Below are 20,293 nucleotides of genomic sequence, written 5' to 3'. Positions count from 1 at the left end.
AGAGAAAAATTGCCCACTCTGTAGACTTTCTTTAAAAAAGCATTGGCATCATCATTGCTTGGCAATCAACCCACGTATTTCTCTGTACATTTTAAAATAACTTCTCAATAATTTTTTTTATTTACACTTTCAAGGAATGACAGTGCTCCCTACTACTCTTTGAAGCCTGGATGAGGAAGCTGTGTAAATTTTAAGGCTGTGATGTATTTCCACGTCATTGTTACGGACAATATATTCAATATATGAAATGAAAATATTCTTGTACTCCCAAATGGCTGACTAACTTGAATTCATTACTTATTACACTCTCAAAGAAATTTCCTGGACCTAATGGAAATGAAACTATTGGTAAACAAACTTTGGCTCTGTCTACCTCATTAGATTAGTGGAGGAATTCAATCACTACAAAGACAATGTCACGAAGATGTAATGGCATGGATGATACAACTTTGAGATAGCTTACAATATGCATAAAAATCAAATACTCTTCGATGATTAGAATTATATCATATTTGTGTAACTTCGGTCCCTGTGTGTTTATATTTGTGAAAAGTATAGCTTTAAAGTTTTCCATGTTTTGTAGTCAGTTGTGTTGTATAATAAACTTTGTACTTGACTGAAGCAAAGATAGGCATTACTTTCATTGTGTTTAGTCTATGTGATAACAAATGTATTGGTCCACAGTGCAAATCTATTGCATTGGTAAGTGATAACAAATTATAATGACATTTCAGTACAATCGCTTAGCTGTAAATGATTTCGCAGAGGATTGTTTTTCTCCAGAAGCATTAGTTGTCACCATTTTTTTGTTGATGGAAACATTATTTTCACCCTACAATAAGTGACTATTTCAGAGTATACTTATTTTCACTTATTAGAAAATTCATATGGTTTCTTTACATGATATCTTGTGAGCCATCATTCACTTATAATGAGACGTTACATTGCAGTCTAGAGAATAAAGTTACAGAATGAGTTTTTGTGCGGCCTAAGGATTTATTCTGTAAATATCATATTATGACAGTATATTGTTTTCAATTCTATGTAGAAAATTAGTTAACAAACCATAAATAGATTATATTAGGATGTATGCATCGTGATCGACTGTAGCAATATTGCTCTTTTAGCATTTCTATTTGAATCTTCAAACATACAGGGGTATTACATAATGCAGAAAATCTAAACTAATGTCAATGGGGAAATTACAAACAGTATTACGGAGCACACCAACTGGTATAAATCTTAGAAATATTTTTAAAAACATTGCAAAAACAAATTATATTAATTAGTATGTATGGAAAAGATAGATTGTAGTAGGTTGTATTATTTTTAGCAACTCTGTTCAAGCGTTTTTCATGTTTGGGTTCCATAGTATGCTGTAAAAATATAATACTATAAAATCAAGTTATTCATTTTCAGTATTTTCTATATTTGAAGGATTGTCAGTGATATGCAATTACGTCTGTATGTAGATAAATTGCTAGATGTTTGTGAAATAAACAGAACATTGCATACAATATACTTTATGTCAAATCACGTTTTCATTTTGGCATTGCAGTTTAACAGGGCTTCATATTGAGATATGCATGTTATTCATATTAGTTTAAATACAAAGAGGCCTATACATCATGTGTCCGTCATTATGGCAACAGTGTAAATGATTTTGAGAGTTAAGAGTATTATTTCCTTTGTGGTGACTTTAGTCTTTTACATCTTTACGATTTGAGTTTTGTTTTGTTTTTGTCAATATGTGAGTGATTCACTAACTCACCCTCTGTTCGTTTTTAACTGAGAACAAGGACTTGATGGCAATCCTTGTGATTTCTTGGTTTCTATTGCATATTCCTTATAGCAATGGAAGCAGCTATATCTGTAACATTTTTGTCACACACAATTCCTTTATTTGTATCAGAAAACAAACTTGTTTAAAGGTGATATCTGAGGTTGGTAGCCTAAAAATGAGCCAAGTGTTTACACTTTTCTTTTAATGTTTATGCTTCTGCAGAATATACTTTAGTTATTGGATTTAGTTTGTACTGCAGACTCTGTCAAAGAAGTGTGCCATATTGTAAATAGTTATGTTTCTAATTACTAACATGTAACATTTGACGATTTCTCAATCATTTTGACCTTACAATGTATTGTGATAAGACACTTTCAGAATAAGAATCCTATCAGAAATTACTGTTTTTCTGAAATATCTATTTTGATACTTCAATTTATGATGAAGAAGGAAACTCTGATGTATAATGCACTTATCAGAGTTTTAGAACGACCAAGGCCAAAGGGTAATGGCTTTGATTGTGATCTCTTTTTCCTGGATAGCATTGAAGTATATTTTACAGTTGAGTTTGTGTAGCATACCGGTAGAATGTCAAAGTCTTGTGTTAAAGAATACAATGTCTAGATTTGTAATGTATTAAAAATGTTTTACGTTTCATGAACATTAGACATTCATTTAGCATAGTAGAATATGCTTTCATTATCCTTTGTAGTGTTCTGCTTAGAATCAGAAAATTGAAACATCAACATTTTATATAAAAAGCCAAACATGATATACACTTACACTATACACAATATCATACACAAAATGCAAACAACTCAAGTATGAACGATTTGTGGAGTTGCTTTCCCTTTACTACCAATTTTCCACAATATTTTATACTTATTAGTTATCAAATCACATGACTGAACACTAGTCTAGTGAAATTTCAAATTTTTTCATGTATGACTGTTTTTTCACGAAATACGTATTGGTTCACTTTTGGATAACAGTAGCCACTTAAATGGATTATTTGAAATAACATATATGGATGCTCTATATTCACCAACACACTTAATATTAGTTACTGCTGCTTTTGAGAAATCTAAATGCTTTGTAACATCAATAGTTTATGTTAAGTTGCTTTGAAGTAAAGCTTTCAAGTAGTCAACAAATGAAACTTAACAACACGTATTATTTCTTTGCTATATATTCTTTAATGTTTGGTGACTTTGTAGATGTAGATTTTCAGTAACATTATTGACATTTCATTTCTTGATGTTTTAAAGTCTTTTCAAATGGATTTATCTCACTTTGTAATTACTTGATCAGAAACGTATTATTTGATTTGTATGGTATCTACCAGGTATTGGTCAAAACAAAAGTTATTTTTGTGTGTTTTCAATAGTTGACACGTTCATCATTATTTCAAAAACAGATTTGATAGGTTTTATAATTTGTAGCATACTGCAGTGAACTTTATACTCTTACTTTCTTTTGAAAGAAAAAAGGACTTTAATGACTTGTAGAACCGGTGATATTTGTTGTTCGAAAATTCATTTCGTGATCTCCTCTCTATGCTATTAGATATATTAATATGATTGATCTTTTTTACTAATCTATCACTATCAAAGCAAATGCCATTACATGATTGTGATGCAAAGATGAAACGTGTAGAAGCTATATGTATATACAGATAAGAATGCATGTTTAGAGGCACTTTTATAATTAGTTTATTTGAATAGAAATTATAGCTGACATATTGCACGATGGGGTACCTGTGACTGACTGTAGAAGACTTTAGAGTAATGTTTACTGTTTGAGTTAAAAGATATTTCATAATAAGTGAGATATCCCATAATTCAGTCAGATTAGTATACTCTCGCATCAAATTTTGGAGTGTGGCAAACGTTGCACAACAAAGAAAATAGATTTAAACACGGTGATTTGACCATTTTTCATGAGCATAGTAAAATTGTAGAATTTTGGAAGAACTTTTTTACAAATCGTTTGAAGTATTTTTCAGTAAAATAGAAAATGAACCTCTAAACAGAGGTTCATGTTTAAAGACATTTTTAATGAGTTTCTTTGAATAAATCTGTACAATCAGCAAAATAGGAAATGAATCTCTAAACAGAGGTTCATGTTTTAAAGACATTTTTAATGAGTTTCTTTGAATAAATCTGTACAATCAGCAAAATAGGAAATGAATCTCTAAACAGAGGTTCATGTTTAAAGACATTTTTAATGAGTTTCTTTGAATAAATCTGTACAATCAGCAAAATAGGAAATGAATCTCTAAACAGAGGTTCATGTTTAAAGACATTTTTAATGAGTTTCTTTGAATAAACCTGTAAAACCAGTAAAATAGGAAATGAACCTCTAAACAGAGGTTCATGTTTAAGGACATTTTTAATGAGTTTCTTTGAATAAACCTGTACAACCAGCAAAATAGGAAATGAATCTCTAAACAGAGGTTCATGTTTAAAGACATTTTTAATGAGTTTCTTTGAATAAATCTGTACAATCAGCAAAATAGGAAATGAATCTCTAAACAGAGGTTCATGTTTAAAGACATTTTTAATGAGTGTCTTTGAATAAACCTGTAAACCAGTAAAATAGGAAATGAACCTCTGTTGTCACTGAAAAATAATATTTTAATGTATTTGATGAAAGAATCTACATGCTAAAAAGTTGTAATATTTGGTAATTCCTTAGTTGTTGATTACTTTGATAAGCACATTTTTAGCAGGCATGTTGACTGGATTATCATGCAATTCCACTCACTGTTGTTTCTTTTCAATGTTAACTGTCTAATTTCCAACACTTAAAGACATTAAAGATTGTGATCATGCAGAGATGTATTTGTAACTGTCTGTAGTTGTTCAAAGAGGAGAAAATTATTGGATATTTCACTTTGCTGAGTGTTGCTTCTTGTTTCATACCAATTACAGTGTTGTTTATAAGATTGTATGCAAGGGATTTTTGTGGTGTAATTTTTAACAGATGGTATTAAATAAAACATTTCATCGGTAAAGGGATAAACATGTTGTTGGGTATCTTCAATTCACTCACGTACACATGCATGGCGTGATATGCTGTGAGTTACCTTGTAAAAGGGACAGCGCAGAATCCCTATCAGAAACGCTGTAATTAAGGTGAAATGAACCTAGGTGCTTTACGTTAACCCAGACGTTCCTCATTAAAACTTCAAAGCAACATTTGTTGTAGTGTAAGAATGAAAATATGAGTATACCATGCAATGACAAACTGTTGATAAGAGAAATAATACCTGGTGTTGATTTCACAGATATATTTTTCCACATGAAATATCTAAAAGTGCTAGTGAATCTCGCAATTAACTTTCTAAATATACATGAAAGTATTCGAAGGCTATCAAGGCACATTTTCAAATTCTATGGCTATAATCATTCTCAACCACAAACATAAATACTAATAAGAGTCGACCTGTTTTAGTGGTTTTCAATAGCATGCATTGTGTATAGAGATCTAGTTTGTATCATTGAACAATCTGAAATGCAAATGTCGTTCGTTTTTATTTTTTTATATCAGAGAAGTATATTAAATTTGAGTGGAGCTTCTCCTTCATTGATGTTTCATACCTATGACACAAATGAATCTGTTCCATTTTTATTTAAATAATGAAAACGAACCAAACTTTTCTACTCAGTCTTGCCTTCCTTAATAATCAAGGATATATCGTTCCCTCATGGAATTCCGTTGAATCAATGTATTCCTCGTAAAACTCATAGAGATAGAGAAAGGTGGGTCTACAGTAGATCATCAAATGCTTGCACGTCACGAAATATTCTCCTTGTGATTCCATCTACAAGTAATTCAGTCGTTTTGTTCTTGTTTTTGTTTTTGTTTTCTGCAAAGCTACAATGTGTATACATGTCGGTTATGATCACTTCAGGTTTCAATTTCAAAAGTGTCATGTCATTATCTGAAGTAACCATGTTTGTAAGACACTTTCGGAGAAGTTAATGATTTTTCCACAACGTTTTATAAATCAAAACACAAACGAAATGAATGAAAAGCGGAAGAAAAAATAAGAAATATAGTTAGTTTTAAAATCAATTTTACAAATCATATTTAAGTCCAAATGAATATAATTCTGCAAGCAAAATGCGAATCATTGTTCAAATTGAAACGAAACGTATGAATTTCATGCCGGACCAGTAACTGCTAACTGAGGCAGACCCGACTGTCCTGTTGCTCCTGACGAAACTGGTCAGTAACTTTCAATAAACATGTAATTACCCCCACGTTTTAACCGGGTTAACAAATAAAATTATATTCAAATAAACCACATATAGCAAATAAAAAGTTAACAGACTGATTGTCACTGTGTGCCTGCTGAAAGACCTTACGAAACGGCACTTAATAAATGGATGTCATATATTATTTACATAAAGTCAATGACCTTTTTAATACAAAACGATTTACAGTAATGCATCATACATCATGGTATATGAGCAGGAATCTAGGTTTGTAACAAATTCTCCCTCTTTTGAAAAGAAAAAATATGCTTATATATTTACTCTGCTTGTTCAGTAATTAACGTTTTTGTCGACATAGTTGACAAAACTCATATTCTACGGGGGATCAAAGACATAACTAGGCAAATCTCTATTTTGTGTCCATCCAGATACCACTTAAATTATTTTATGAGTGTCCCCCACGCCTAAAAAGAACAATGATGGATTTACATGTACTATAATTGCCACTTATACAGTATTCATTTAACAAATTCACAATCTCTGTAAACCTATAAGTGCACAGCTCATCAAAACGAGATCATCAGCAACAAGTCATTGACAATGACATAGTCCCCACTGTAATAGGAGTATTAGTCTTGATTGGGCAGGGAAATGTGGTCATAAGAAGTATCACTGGAGTGTATATGTTCAGATCTATGGACACATAGGTCTATGTCATTGTTCCCAATTTGAAACAAGAGGCATGTCTAAGTTATTGTTCTAAATCGGGAAAAACGATCAGACCTCTAGCTGTATTGGCCAGCCAAGAAATACATATGCGCATAATAAATGAGGTACAAGATGTGACACCTTCAGGTCTATTATCCTATCAAAATTGAAGCATAAAGAACTTGTGGTTACTGAGTTATGCATATATGCATAATCAGGGTCAAAGGCCATCAGGGTCACGTGACATTTTGAAAAAAAATTGTATCGCTAATTAATCCATATATGCCAAAATTCAGACCTTTAGCTCTATTGGCTTGCCCACAATTATATATGTACATAATTAATGAGGTAAAGCATGTGTTGTCATAAGGTCTCCCATCCTACGAAATATAAAGGACATAGCACTTGTGGTTACTTATTTATTGACATAATCGTGTATTTTAGGTAAAAGGTTATCGAGGTCACATGACATTTTGTCAAAAAATTTATATCCTATAGTCTAACCCTATATACAAAAAAATCATACATCTAGCTCTTTTGGCTGGCTCAAAATTAGATATGCACATAATTAATGAGGTACAATATGTGGCGTCACAAGGTGTCCCATCATACCAAATATGAAGGGTGTAGCACTTGTGGTTCCTGAGAAATGGACAAATATGTATATTTGAGGTCAAAGGTCACCAAGGTCACATGACATTTTGTCAAGAAATTGTATTGATAAGTTATCCCTATATACCAAAACTCAGACCTCTAGCTCTATTGGCTCACTCAAAATTAGATACGCGCATAATTAATGAGGTATAATATGTGGCGTCATAAGGTGTCCCATCATACTAAATATGAAGGGTGTAGCACTTGTGGTTACTGAGTTAATATGACAAATATGACAAATATGTATATTTGAGGTCTAAGGTCATTGAGGTCACATGACATTTTGTCAAAAAAGTTGTATTGCTAAGTTATCCCTATATACCAAAAATCAGACCTCTAGCTCTATTGTCTCGCTCAAAATTAGATATGCACATATTTAATGAGGTACAATGTGGCATCATAAGGTGTCCCATCATACCAAATATGAAGGGTGTAGCACTTGTGGTTACTGAGTTATGGACAAATATGTATATTAAAGTCAAAGGTCACCGAAGTCACGTAACATTTTGTCAAAAAAATTGTATTGCTAAGTTATCCCTATATACCAAAAATCAGACCTCTAGCTCTATTGGCTCGCTAAAAATTAGATATGTGCATAATTAATGAGGTACAATATGTGGCGTCATAAGGTGTCCCATCATACCATATATGAAGGGTGTAGCACTTGTGGTTACTGAGTTATGCACAAATATGTATATTTGAGGTCAAAGGTCACCGAAGTCACGTGACATTTTGTAAAAAAAATTGTATTGCTAAGTTATCCCTATATACCAAAAATCAGACCTCTAGCTCTATTGGCTCGCTAAAAATTAGATATGTGCATAATTAATGAGGTACAATATGTGGCGTCATAAGGTGTCCCATCATACCATATATGAAGGGTGTAGCACTTGTGGTTACAGAGTTATGCACAAATATGTATATTGAGGTCAAAGGTCACCAAGGTCACGTGACATTTTGTCAAAGTGTCTGAGATATCTGCGTGAACGGATGGACTCATGGATGGACTCATGGACGGACATGACCCAATTTATAAGCCCCCTGGACTTTATCTGTGGGGACTAAAAACTGTGTCACTGCATCCTTTTTGCAATATGAATACGATGAGAAACTAAATTTTTATTTTTCTTGGCCTTATACATGGGAGTCTATGGACTGCCTTATACATGGGAGTCTATGGACTGCCTTATACATGGGAGTCTATGGACTGCCTTATACATGGGAGTCTATGGAGGTGTAAACTAAAAAGTCCTCTAACACGGCCAAATTTGATCGCATTGTGGAACAAATCGACGTGCATCCGTATGGGGTAGGGTACTATCCTTGTACCAATTTGATCAAAATCGCTCCAGACGTCGAGATCTCTGAGATATCTGCGTGAACGGACGGACGGACGGACGCACGGACATGACCAAACCTATAAGTCCCCCCGGACGGTGTCCGTGGGGACTAATAAGCAGTACAATTAAATGTACCCCTAAGATATAAATACCAATGAATACTCCGTTTCTAACTCAGGTTACATGTCATTTTCAAAGAAGCTACAAAAGTGGCGACATCATGTTAGACCACACATACAATAGAACAAATTAGTTAAACCACGTTGCCAACGAACACATGCTTTAACGTTGTGTAAATTGACTAAAAACAACTAAAGAAATTCTCTTTTACGCCCTCTCCCGCAATACCATCAAACCTTAACCCGAGTGACATGTTTATACAAGAAACTACACCTTATCTATTGTAATAGGCTCATCTAGTCAACAACAGTCAATGTTTTGATCGACTTAACCGTCTTGTTCTAGAATTTCAACAACACACTTTGCCAAAATTTTGAGTTGGTCTCTATTGCATCGAATAAAAAAGTGTCGATTTTACTTTGCTTATTCTTTCTTATTATATCAATTAATTTCTGATATGATTTCTTGGTTTCGTTACAGATCCCAAAATTTTCATAGTTGCCTTATCTACGAAAAGTTGTTCAATTCTCTTTGGACATTACGTTTTGCTTGTTTACAATCATAATCAAATCAAGTCTTGCCAGTTTTAATATCATTTCCACTGATACAAGTATTTTCAGGATATTCACATGAAATGGCAACAGAGATGTCATTCAAACAAAAGATAGCAGAGTCGCTATCTCCGTATGCAATGTGACGGTTAATGCTATCGATATGACTTGACACTAAATTCGACTCGCAAAAATCATGATAAGGTTTTAATTTACAGTTATCGCAGTATGTTCTGTCGATAGTAACTTTTCCTAGGCTATCAGTTCCAACTATATTTTCGTCATTCATTTCTGATTTATCTCTATGTACACCAAGTATAGCGAAAATCAACGGCATCTGATCAGACTCTGTACGACTACAATTTCCAAATTCCTTACACAGATTGCAATTGAAACTTATTAGGGATAATTGGATGGTGACGTAGTGTCGACTTAATATGCACATATAACCTCATGTACTTTTGTTTTTATGAATAAGTTGAAAACTTACAACATTAAGCTATAGGGCACCTAACAATTTTGATAAATTTGAAAAATATGAAGATTAAATTTTCCAAAATTAGTTCCGATTGTGTTACAGGTAAAATTGTTTTGGTGTACACAGATGTGTAGAAATAGCTTGAGTCGCCTTTTCGACCGTTCACAATTCTACATCCCGCAGAAATACAAAAACAAAGGAGAAGCCTTTCATGGGAGTTCACAACATTATTGATTTTCATTCAAAATGATATGTTACTTTCAGTATCATTGTCGTCACCGACCGGAATGTGACAATTATCGTGTCGTACTCAATGAAAGCGAGCATTTAGTTCTCTGTAAATAATAAACTTGCATGACGGATACAATTTTTAATGTTTACAAGTTCATTCTGATGAACGAATGTATTAATTTGATTTCGACCACTTGCTTTGGTCACCAGGTCCTGTGAAGGATAATTTTGAGATACGGTCTTAATGTGAGTTTCGGGACCTCAGTATTTGTGCTTTTTATCAGTTGCATGCTTTCTGCATTCCCTTCTTTTGGTTCAATTATAGTCATCTTCTCTCGAAGAGGAGAAGCCAGAGTCATTCTTGGACGAGACAAATGTTGTATTGGCTCCATTTGTGCGCGATCCGTTGTTTGTTACGTCATAACTTACCCTCCCATCGCTTGGATTTTAGCCGTTGCGACACTATGTATAACCAATGAATGTGCTCGGTTTTTCAGCATGTGAAACGTTTGACTGTTTCAATAAATAAAATGTTTTGTCGTTGCTTTGCAACCCTTCGCTGGTTTCATGTGTTTTACCACCCGAAAATCAATCTTTAGAACTTTTGGTTTTTTGATGAACAGCCGCTCATGTGTATTAGGTTTCGCTCATTTAGGTTCTATTGAGTCATTTGACGTTAATTTTATTGAAAGGTAAAAAAATAATGTAAAATTTTAACGGTATTGACTTATCGTGAGTAGAACTGGAACATACAAATTCAATGGAAAAACATAACCTGTTACAGCTACGTGCGACGTATGTCGGTTAATTTGCAAATATAAGGCTACCTCTTCTGCTTTTTGTAAGTGACACACTTGTTTTTTATGAATACACAACTCGTCACGGACAGAACAATAGATTTAGTGGTTGAAATTTTAGAGAGCAACCTCATTTTGAGTTGATATTTTGGAAGGGGTGATATCAACCTGGTGAACTCTCAGCATGATAGCAAAAATTTCACTCGACTTCGTCTCGTGAAATTTCTGCCATCATGCCTCGAAAAAGAATATTTGTCGGCACGGTCGTGATATTGCCCCTCGGCTACGCCTGGAGACAATATCACGACCTACCTCCAAATAAAATTGTAGACATAACTACAAAGTGCAATATTCAGACATGTTTATTTAATTTTATTCAAATCTCTATTTATGAATATTGAAAATACAATTGTTGTAAATCACACCAGATTTATTCTATTCGCGGTGATGATCTTGACATTGTCAGGATTGATTGAATGTCCTGACAATGTCAAGATCATCTCATGCGAAGATCATTGCATCAAACGCAGAGTGAAAGAGGCTATTGAAATCAAAGCACAACGGTCAGCTCTCAATAGGGATGAAGGGATGGAAATTCCAGCAGTTTACAACGCCCTCCTGCGGTCAATAGACCGGTTACGTCATCCTACTATTCACAATAACACAACAGCTGATGAAGGCTGAGTGATTCAGTCGAAATATTCTACCGAAAGCAAAATCGCTATGAGTTACAGGAATTACCGCGAATAGAATATGATTCCAGAGCAAGGAAACATATTTTTAGTTGCACACCAGATTTGACATTGCTGGACATTTCACGGTCTTTGACGTCGGTATTTTCAATTTTAATTGGTGTTGTGACCTACAGGCTGTTTTTTTGAACCACACCTTTGATGATCCTTCGTATTTGCACAGCGGCTGCAGATAAAATCCATTCTTTTCCCCATAAGGTGGACACAGCGAAACGTTTTTTTTAATATAGCCGGACATGACATGTCATTCTCACTAGATTATCGGTATTTACATGATGTTTCACTTCCTTGCGACCCACTTTCATGTGTTTCAGTACGCCTAGATTGCTCTTTGACACGTCTTCGTCGTATAGCAGATACGGGGTGTCGCTATCAGGTTCATTCAAAGTAATCGCAGGTTTGTCAAAGCGAAGCGCGCCGTGTTCCTGACCATTTCTGAGGGCAATTTTTTTCCCATTCAAGAATACCATTGTGCGAACAAGAATCAGGGGGAATGGTCACCTAGTAGTTTCATTTTCCACAGTATATCGATTTGCTCAGTAGATATTGCCTCCTAAGCCTGTTTCTTGTTTGTTTCAATACAAATGCTAAAGTCTCTTCATCTCTGCATCAAGAACCTGACGGAAACCGACGAATTCTTTGTCGGCAAGAAAGTTTATCAATCTATTTCCAATAATGCGAATCGTCCGTGGCCATCGTTTCTATACTATGAGTTATCATAAGTCCGCAGTGCCCACATATTACGGCGTTGAATATTCCTGGGAATGGAATATTTTCAACTCCCTGTACGTAGAAGTCCGACACTTGGTCAGCAAACCGCCCTCTCGGAATATCCTTAAATGAAATAAAACAAATATTCAATAGACATTTTCACTTGCATGCTCAATGGAAATGGCGAAAATTACTAATTAATGACTCACCGAACGGATGTTGGTCACTGCTACATCAATAGTTTCGAAGCCAAGCTCGTTCAGATATGCTGCTTGTGAGGCTTCAAGTAACTCTACATCAGAGATATCAGAAAAATCTGGATACACTTCCTGTGCAATGCTGCCACTATGACACGTTGATCAAAAAGATAATTGTGCCTCGGAGCCGTGCATTTATAGTAGTCCACATGCCACTGTACACGTGTAAAACATGCACAGTCAATAAAATCAGAAGAAACATTGCGCATAAGCTCATTACTAGGCAATAATTGGTTGAGTTCGGTAATGTATACAATACTTCTGCAAGTAGGATAATACCATTTTGAAAGTTAGGCCGATATCAACCCCTTCGGGTCTGCTCAAATGATATTCGAACAGCGTATTGTCGTTTAAGGGATGGTAAGATGTAGAAGGACTTGCATTACTCACTCGTTGTGTATGTCAAATATCGGCCATGTCAAATATCGGCCATGTCCATGATATCAACCTCGGACTTCGTCCTCGGTTGATATCATTGACATCGCCTCAGTAGTCGTACGATATTTATAGGTAATTTGCCAAATTGCAACATTCAGCTATAGGGCACGAACACTTTTGATATGAAGATCTATCTCTGCCAAATTATTTCCAATCGTGTTTAAGTAAACACTTCTGATTTTCTACTAGAAAGCGTTTCATGTTGAAAATTTAAATGAATTTAGTGCAATCAATATAATGTATTATCCCAAATAGATTTCAAATTTAATGCAAATTAAGAATGGAGTTATAATCTCGGTCAACTATCGCATTTTCTGTTAATATGTGGGTCCAAATATAGGCTTTTCCATGTCCCATAGGCAAACATTTTCCAAAACAATTAGAATGCAACTAATTTAGAATCATCAAATAAATTTAGTGTACTAAATATAGTGGTGTAAATAGACATCTTTGATAGACATCGTAGGCTGTGCAGTAAAAATAATTTGTGTAAACTATCATATGTTTTAAAGGATACGAGCCACAGTGTATGAGGTGCTCGCTGAACCATGCCTCATTGGTAAACACTTCTTACAAGCTGCTGATGCAGCTATCTCTTTCCGTAAAAAAATATCCGATCTGCGGTCGTGTTTATGGTGGCTTTTTAACTCTTTGAGCGCGAGAGTCAATTTTCGTTGCTGTTATAAAATATAATTCAGTTACTTTTATTCAGATTTTTCCGCAAAAATTTGATCAAAAACTTTGGCTAATGAAAACGGATGCCCATTTAGACAAAAATTATACAAAATAAACAAACAAAATCATAAAAATTGGTGAAATATTGCTTAAAAATTTCTTATTAAAATTCACTGAACAAGTCACTGAAGTAAAGACCACATACTCGTTACATACTCTTCTTTTACCCAATATCTAACCACAAAATAAGAATGCTACCTCTTTCGCAAATTAAATTCTTAAAATACCCTATCTGAGCTATTTTTAATTGCGGCCTTGTAATACAACGACAATTGGGCATCAAAGTTGTCACTTTGTTTCCTCACGGGATTCAAAGAGATCACTGAATTAAACAGCGTATTTTTATTGTCAATAAAATTCGCTATATACTCGTCATTTATCCATTAACTACCACATGAGACAGCTATCTCCATCCGTATATAAGATCTGCGGTAGCTGTTATCGCCACCTTGTAACACGAGGACATTTAGGCATTAAAGTTTTCATATCCCTTTCCTCACGGGATTTATTTATTCGATATCTAGCTACAAAAGAAGACAGCTATCCTTTTTACTAAATAAAATTCAAAATTTTTTTTTTTATCGCTAGCGAGTATTACTACAACAGTTATAGGCATCAAAGTTTTCAGTTTTGTTTCATTTTGGATTAAGAGTTATCACTGAATTAAAGTAGATCTCGCTTTGGGGACAGATATTCGGACTCTCGAACTTTTACAATTCTTTCTGATCTACCACTTGTGGGTTCATTTTAAAGCATAGGGATGGTGGCCATTTTGGATTTGAAATATCAGTAAATATTGGGTTATTTGTTTTTCTAGTTGAAAAAATTCACGGTGACCCTCGATTTCGTCTTTGATTTTGAAAGAGAGTTGTTGAAAGATTTCTTAAGGAGAGTTTGGAAAAAAAGTTGAAGTCTTTCGCGTTCAAGGCGCATACTACCTTAAACATCGTACGGCAGTTGGCAAAATAAAACTCTCTGTCCGTACACTAAGAATGGATTACCAGATTACGTCCAGCTCATCTTTGCTTAATCTGCAAAACGGAAATAGGGGTCAGGGACTTTCAGGCGGCCAATACTACAGACACCACGAACGTGTGAGGGAAGTGCAAGCCGCAATTGCCAAAGTTTTATAAAAAAATATTTCATAACAAAATGTTGAGAGTCCTGTTATTTGGTCATGGTGGATAAAAAAGTAAATATAGCGGTAAATAAAAAGATCATTATATATTATTCGGATAGCAAAGAACGGAGTAGCTGGAGCTATAACTTTACTTTTAGGAAATGTAACCATTACTGCCGGTAACACCGAGACTGTCACCGAGGCGATATTATGACAGTTTGGGAGCGAGGATATTATGAAATACAATGTCATTGGACTTTGATTAGACTGTGCGTCTTTCATGACTTGCCGTCTAAACGGAATCGGAGTACGCCCTCAGACGTACGTGTGACGGCAGGTCCCTGATTTGAACAATGCGGCGAAAATGAAGTCAAGATACAAATTTCAGCAATGACGATAGCGGCATTCACACAAAGAGCAGATCTTATACTTTGTTTGCTATACTTTTGTCATGTTTCAAATCGATGCTGAGCTGTTTGTTGTCTTTTCTCCCATGATATTGTAATTTTCTGTTTCCTCGTTTTTGATAATCTTGTGAAATTCTCTGTCACGTTTGAAAGCTAGTTTACATAGAGTGTTTGCATGAGTCTCATGATAATTCCGTCTTCACGGCCGCTAATTGTTATTGGTTTGTTCATGTCAACACATTGTTCATGGAACTGTCGCCGACATCACGAAACTCACGAAGGTCTTCACAGGAGTTTTTCCCATAGCTGTTCACTTTATTATAAAACGTGGCATTAAAATTACAGAACAGTTAAACTTCGGCTTTATTCCTTTTCACAATCTTCCCTACAACGGATTGTGACATATTGTGTCGTTTGTTCTTACTCCTTATATCTTTGCTTGTGTATTACTATCATCCATTCTCCTTCGTAAAATCTTCTTCAACAACACAACATTAACAACAGAATCGTTCTTGTCAGAACGATGATCGAATCAAAAGTATCAGACAAATCATTTCTCAGCAGACAATTCGCACCCCTTTTGATTTCTTCCAATATTTGTCTGGCTTTGTAATAAAATTTCCAGTGGTGTTTTACTTTAATTGCGATTAAATATGCTTAGGAAATTGTAAAAACCAATTGCCGACTCGAATCTTTTTGTGGGATTGCGCAATATCGTCATATAGGTTGCGTTAGACACAACTTGATCAAGCTCCAGCCTGTTGTAGCTGAAATGGTTTGCTATTATATTGAAATAGATTATTTTAATCCCCGATGGTTTTTGATGCATTAGAAGTCTGCGTGGCAAAGGATATCTCTCGGCGAATACGTTACAGTCCTTTGGCAGAGCAAATGTCGATTCGCGGTCATAGCCAAATCGCTGAATAATATAATTTGTTGTAGAACTGGCTGTTGTATGAGTTATGGTAAAAACAATTTGTCTTCTTCTTGGCATAATATTTCTGCCCTCGGGTGATTTTTAATTGATTCCCACAACAGACGGATCAGCCTAAAATAATGGAAAATGGTCATAGTGGCAATATTGGATGCCTTTCGCATCGCAACCGTTTCATGAAGTTAAGTAATAATTTAGCTCTTAAAGTGGTATAAGTGATCTGACACATGAATAGAATTGATAGTACTACAAGCCACTTTCAATCTTTAAATGCTCTCAATATAATGATAATAATAATTGAAATATACCTATTATTATAGTAAGTGAAATAGACTTATTACTATAATGAGACTTCTGTAAACTAAGAGCATTGTATACCTATCACAGCCTGAGACATGGAATATTAAGCACCATGTTAAACTATTTTATCCGTGACAACGCTATGATGGCTGTGAAAGTTATGCTTGAAAAAAACATTTGCAGATTTCCATCTGCCAAGATAAAGTACACCACTGGCATCCGCACCAGCGCGGAAGTTTGTGTTTATAAACCTTTAGGTCTTAAGAAAATTTTCTTATAATTAGTTAAGCCTGCAACGTGAAACGCCTTAGTGAGGTGCGCAGCAATTGGACTGGTACACATTTCACAATAAGGTATATTTATGGTTAGAAATACTGGTCCATTGATCCCCTTATGACTGATTTATTTTTAAGGTCATCATATTAAAGTGGTATGTGGAGTGGTTTCAATAATCCACTTACAAAAAGTGACGCTAGTGTTTTCTGGCGAAAATTTCGTAGATCTATCGGATCGTTGTAACGAAGGTAACCGAAATAAGTGAAATACTCAGAGGTTGTACCAGAGAAGGATCATAAGCTTATGACGTTCATTTTCATGTCGTCTTCATTTAAACATGGGCTTTCTTAAGTCGCGTAAGAAGTGGATAATTAAATGTTTGACTTCTTGCTTAAGCAAAACTGACATTGCAGCATGCATAATTTTACTGTCGATGATTGCCTGTCATATCAACGTGTTTGTTGTTCAAGAAAGGTAGCAATAGATGCCGAATTTAACAAAGATTTTGCTAATTCTTGGTTTACATCACTCAAGTCACGCAGTAATAAGCTGTATTTCTTTGCAGGTGTATGGTGATAATTTGGCCATGTCTACGGTAAGAAAAAGTTTCACTGTATAATATAATGCAGGAGTCAACTCACTGCAAGATATTTCTTTTGAGATATAATTATCAACATTTTTATTGAAGCAAAATCGCAACAACATCAGACGCAATACATCGTGAAAGATGTTTTGACAAACCTAATGATACAAAAAGCACTCAGCGTAATGCTATGACAAATAAAGAGTTGGCTTTTGACCATATGCTGTGATTTGATATTTTTGATAATGTTGATAGACTCTGAAGGTTTACCATGATATTACATTTTTGTAATTTCAGAGAATGAAATTATTCTTCTGACACAATAAGTCTAGCCGTACAAAATCATCTATTTTGTAGTCCCTGTGTATTAGAGCGTCTTTTTATATTATTTGAGAAAACCTTAAATACAGCAAATGTTTGGAACACGATGAGATCGGTTTGATTCCTGCAAAGGAAATTTACCATCTGCTAAACTGTTATGACTAAAGGGATGCCCAAACCACACCCATATCCATTTGCGACAGTCTGGCTTCATCTTCCCTGCCGACGCCATGTTAATCTCTGTTTTTGAACAAAATCCTACAGTGAGTTGGCGTTTAATGCTTGAAACGAAAATAAAAACTTAAATTACACACGTGTACATTGCCTTTAAGTAGCATACTAAAGTCTTGAAATAAGAGAACGATGCTGCTAGTACATTCTATCAATTTTATACTTTACCAGATTTAAGAGTAATGAGCTGTCAGTTATTGTATTGAAGATTATGACAGAACCTCGTGGCCTCGGAGGGCGTTCTGCCGTCAGTACTTTGCTCGGAAAAGCACTGGCTGCAGAATACACCGTATCCCTCGGGAAATACCTTTGGAATGCCACAAAAAGCTTTCCGAGGCCACAGAGTTCTGTTGTTATTTCATATGTCCCCAACTTTTGTCGGTAGCCGTCGAAAGAAATAGCTGATCGCAACACGGCCTGATTGCATATAGATTCTATATTGTGACCGTTTCATCAGCTGTGAGGTCACTGATTGGCTAACGGAAACTTTCTACTATTGCAGTCACTTGTAAGGGAACATCTACTGTATCTTTTCCTTAAGCTTTTTTTTCCTCTGTGTATTACCACGGAGGTAGAGGACCTAAAAGTTAATTGCAGTGAACATGAATCTATTTCTGTCTTAAGCTGTAGAGCGTGAATCATGGCCCATGAAATTTGACACACTGGCATGGGGCACTTGGACAGGCCCTACGTGGCTCTTGAATAAGGCTTACCACATCAACAGACATACTGCCCCTGTGTCATCTAAAAGTTCTTCATGTTCAACTAACAGGAAGAATAGAGATGTCAAGACTATGCAGACAGGTTCCTGGCTTTCCTTTTGTAAGCCCTGTAGAGGGCAGTATACAACATGAAGATCTGAACGCAGAATGACTTTGATCTAACAAGCGACTAATTTGCCAAATGTTTGTAGCATTGAAAAGTGAAATTTAACACTGACTCAGCTCACGGTGCCATATAGCATAACATGTAACATTCATTTGACATTTGAGCTTTAAAATACTAGAGACAAACAAATCAGAAATTAGCATCATATCGCATAGTTAGTGGATTTTTTCAGATTTCATTTCTGAATAAAATGTATGAATGAAAAGTAACAAAACATAGCGTCAATGACACTTGGCTCACACTTGGTTCAATGTGGCCGGTCACAGTGAGTAAACGTCACTACGTTTACCCCTGGTAACATGCATACCACATTTCAAAGCAATCGGACAATCGATTTCAGAAAAAAAAAATTACAAGAAGACGGGAAAAATTACGCCAAAAATACAAATATGAAAATTTCACCACAATTTGAAAACATTTCACTAATGTTGCCTCTGGGTACATGCGTATGTTCAAAGCAATTAGAAAAGTTAATTCACAGAAAATATATTTTGACCACAAATGCAGAAATTGCCCAAAAAATACAAATCTTACGGAAGACAACTCTAGGATCAAGATTGTTAAGTTTCAGAGCAATCCTTGCTGAACTTTGGTAGAAAATGATTTTTTGACCAAAAAAGAGAAACATTTCCAATAATACAACTATCAATATTTTAACATAATTTGAACAAATCCAGCTAAAGTCACCATAAAGAATCTACGTACCAAGTTTCAACCAATTCTGGCCCATGGTTCTAGAGCAATTTGCAGGATTTTCCCTTTGTTCACAACATTTGCACATTTTTGGCACTGACATGTTCATTTGACAAATTCACATCTTCATCCCTGGGTGCACCTGTATACCAAATACTAAGATAGAAGGTGCTGCAGAAATAGAGTTTTTGATGTGGATGGACGTACATCTGAACATACTAACATACATACATTCATATACATAAATAAAAACCCAACCTCTCATATAAGCTCTCTTTGGTACATGTATATATACATATACCATATAGGAGCTAAAAATACAAAAGGAACTACAATGTTTTTGTTCTTTCCATAGGGTTCAAGAGAGTATACTTTATTCTCAAACAAAAATGGTAAAAAAATGAAATGAACATTGAAATCACTATATTCTAAGATGTTGAAAATCTTTGTTGGATTCTATCAACATCTTTGATGATATTCTTTCAAAATTCCACACATCATGGGTCACTATGCCAATATCCTTTTGGAATTTCCCTGATTATTGACTTCTACACTGGCAATCTTGGAATCTCGACAGGTTATTCACATATATGTTAACAATCTTTGGAATTTCCCTGATTATTGACTTCCATGCCAATATTTTTTTATTCTCTGCAGCAACTGACCTCTTTGTAGATAATCTTTGAAATTTCTACAAGTTATTGACCTTTATGCTGATAACCATTGGAATGTCCACAGGTTAGTTACATCTATGCTGATAAT

The 20,293-nt window shown here is 34.9% G+C and overlaps 1 protein-coding gene across 1 annotated transcript in view; it reads left to right on the top strand.

The window, feature by feature from the left end:
- The window catches only part of LOC139127661 (ankyrin-1-like), a gene marked incomplete at its 5' end in the record, with an annotated part of 171,098 nt that extends 168,270 nt beyond the window's left edge, over positions 1-2,828 (top strand). The window contains one exon of the mRNA XM_070693574.1: positions 135-2,828. The remainder of the gene's footprint in view (positions 1-134) is intronic.
- Positions 2,829-20,293: the final 17,465 nt, after the last annotated feature.

Source organism: Ptychodera flava, unplaced genomic scaffold, assembly GCF_041260155.1.
Source record: "Ptychodera flava strain L36383 unplaced genomic scaffold, AS_Pfla_20210202 Scaffold_34__1_contigs__length_2629520_pilon, whole genome shotgun sequence".
NCBI lineage: Eukaryota > Metazoa > Hemichordata > Enteropneusta > Ptychoderidae > Ptychodera > Ptychodera flava.
This window is presented reverse-complemented; position numbering and strand designations above follow the sequence as displayed.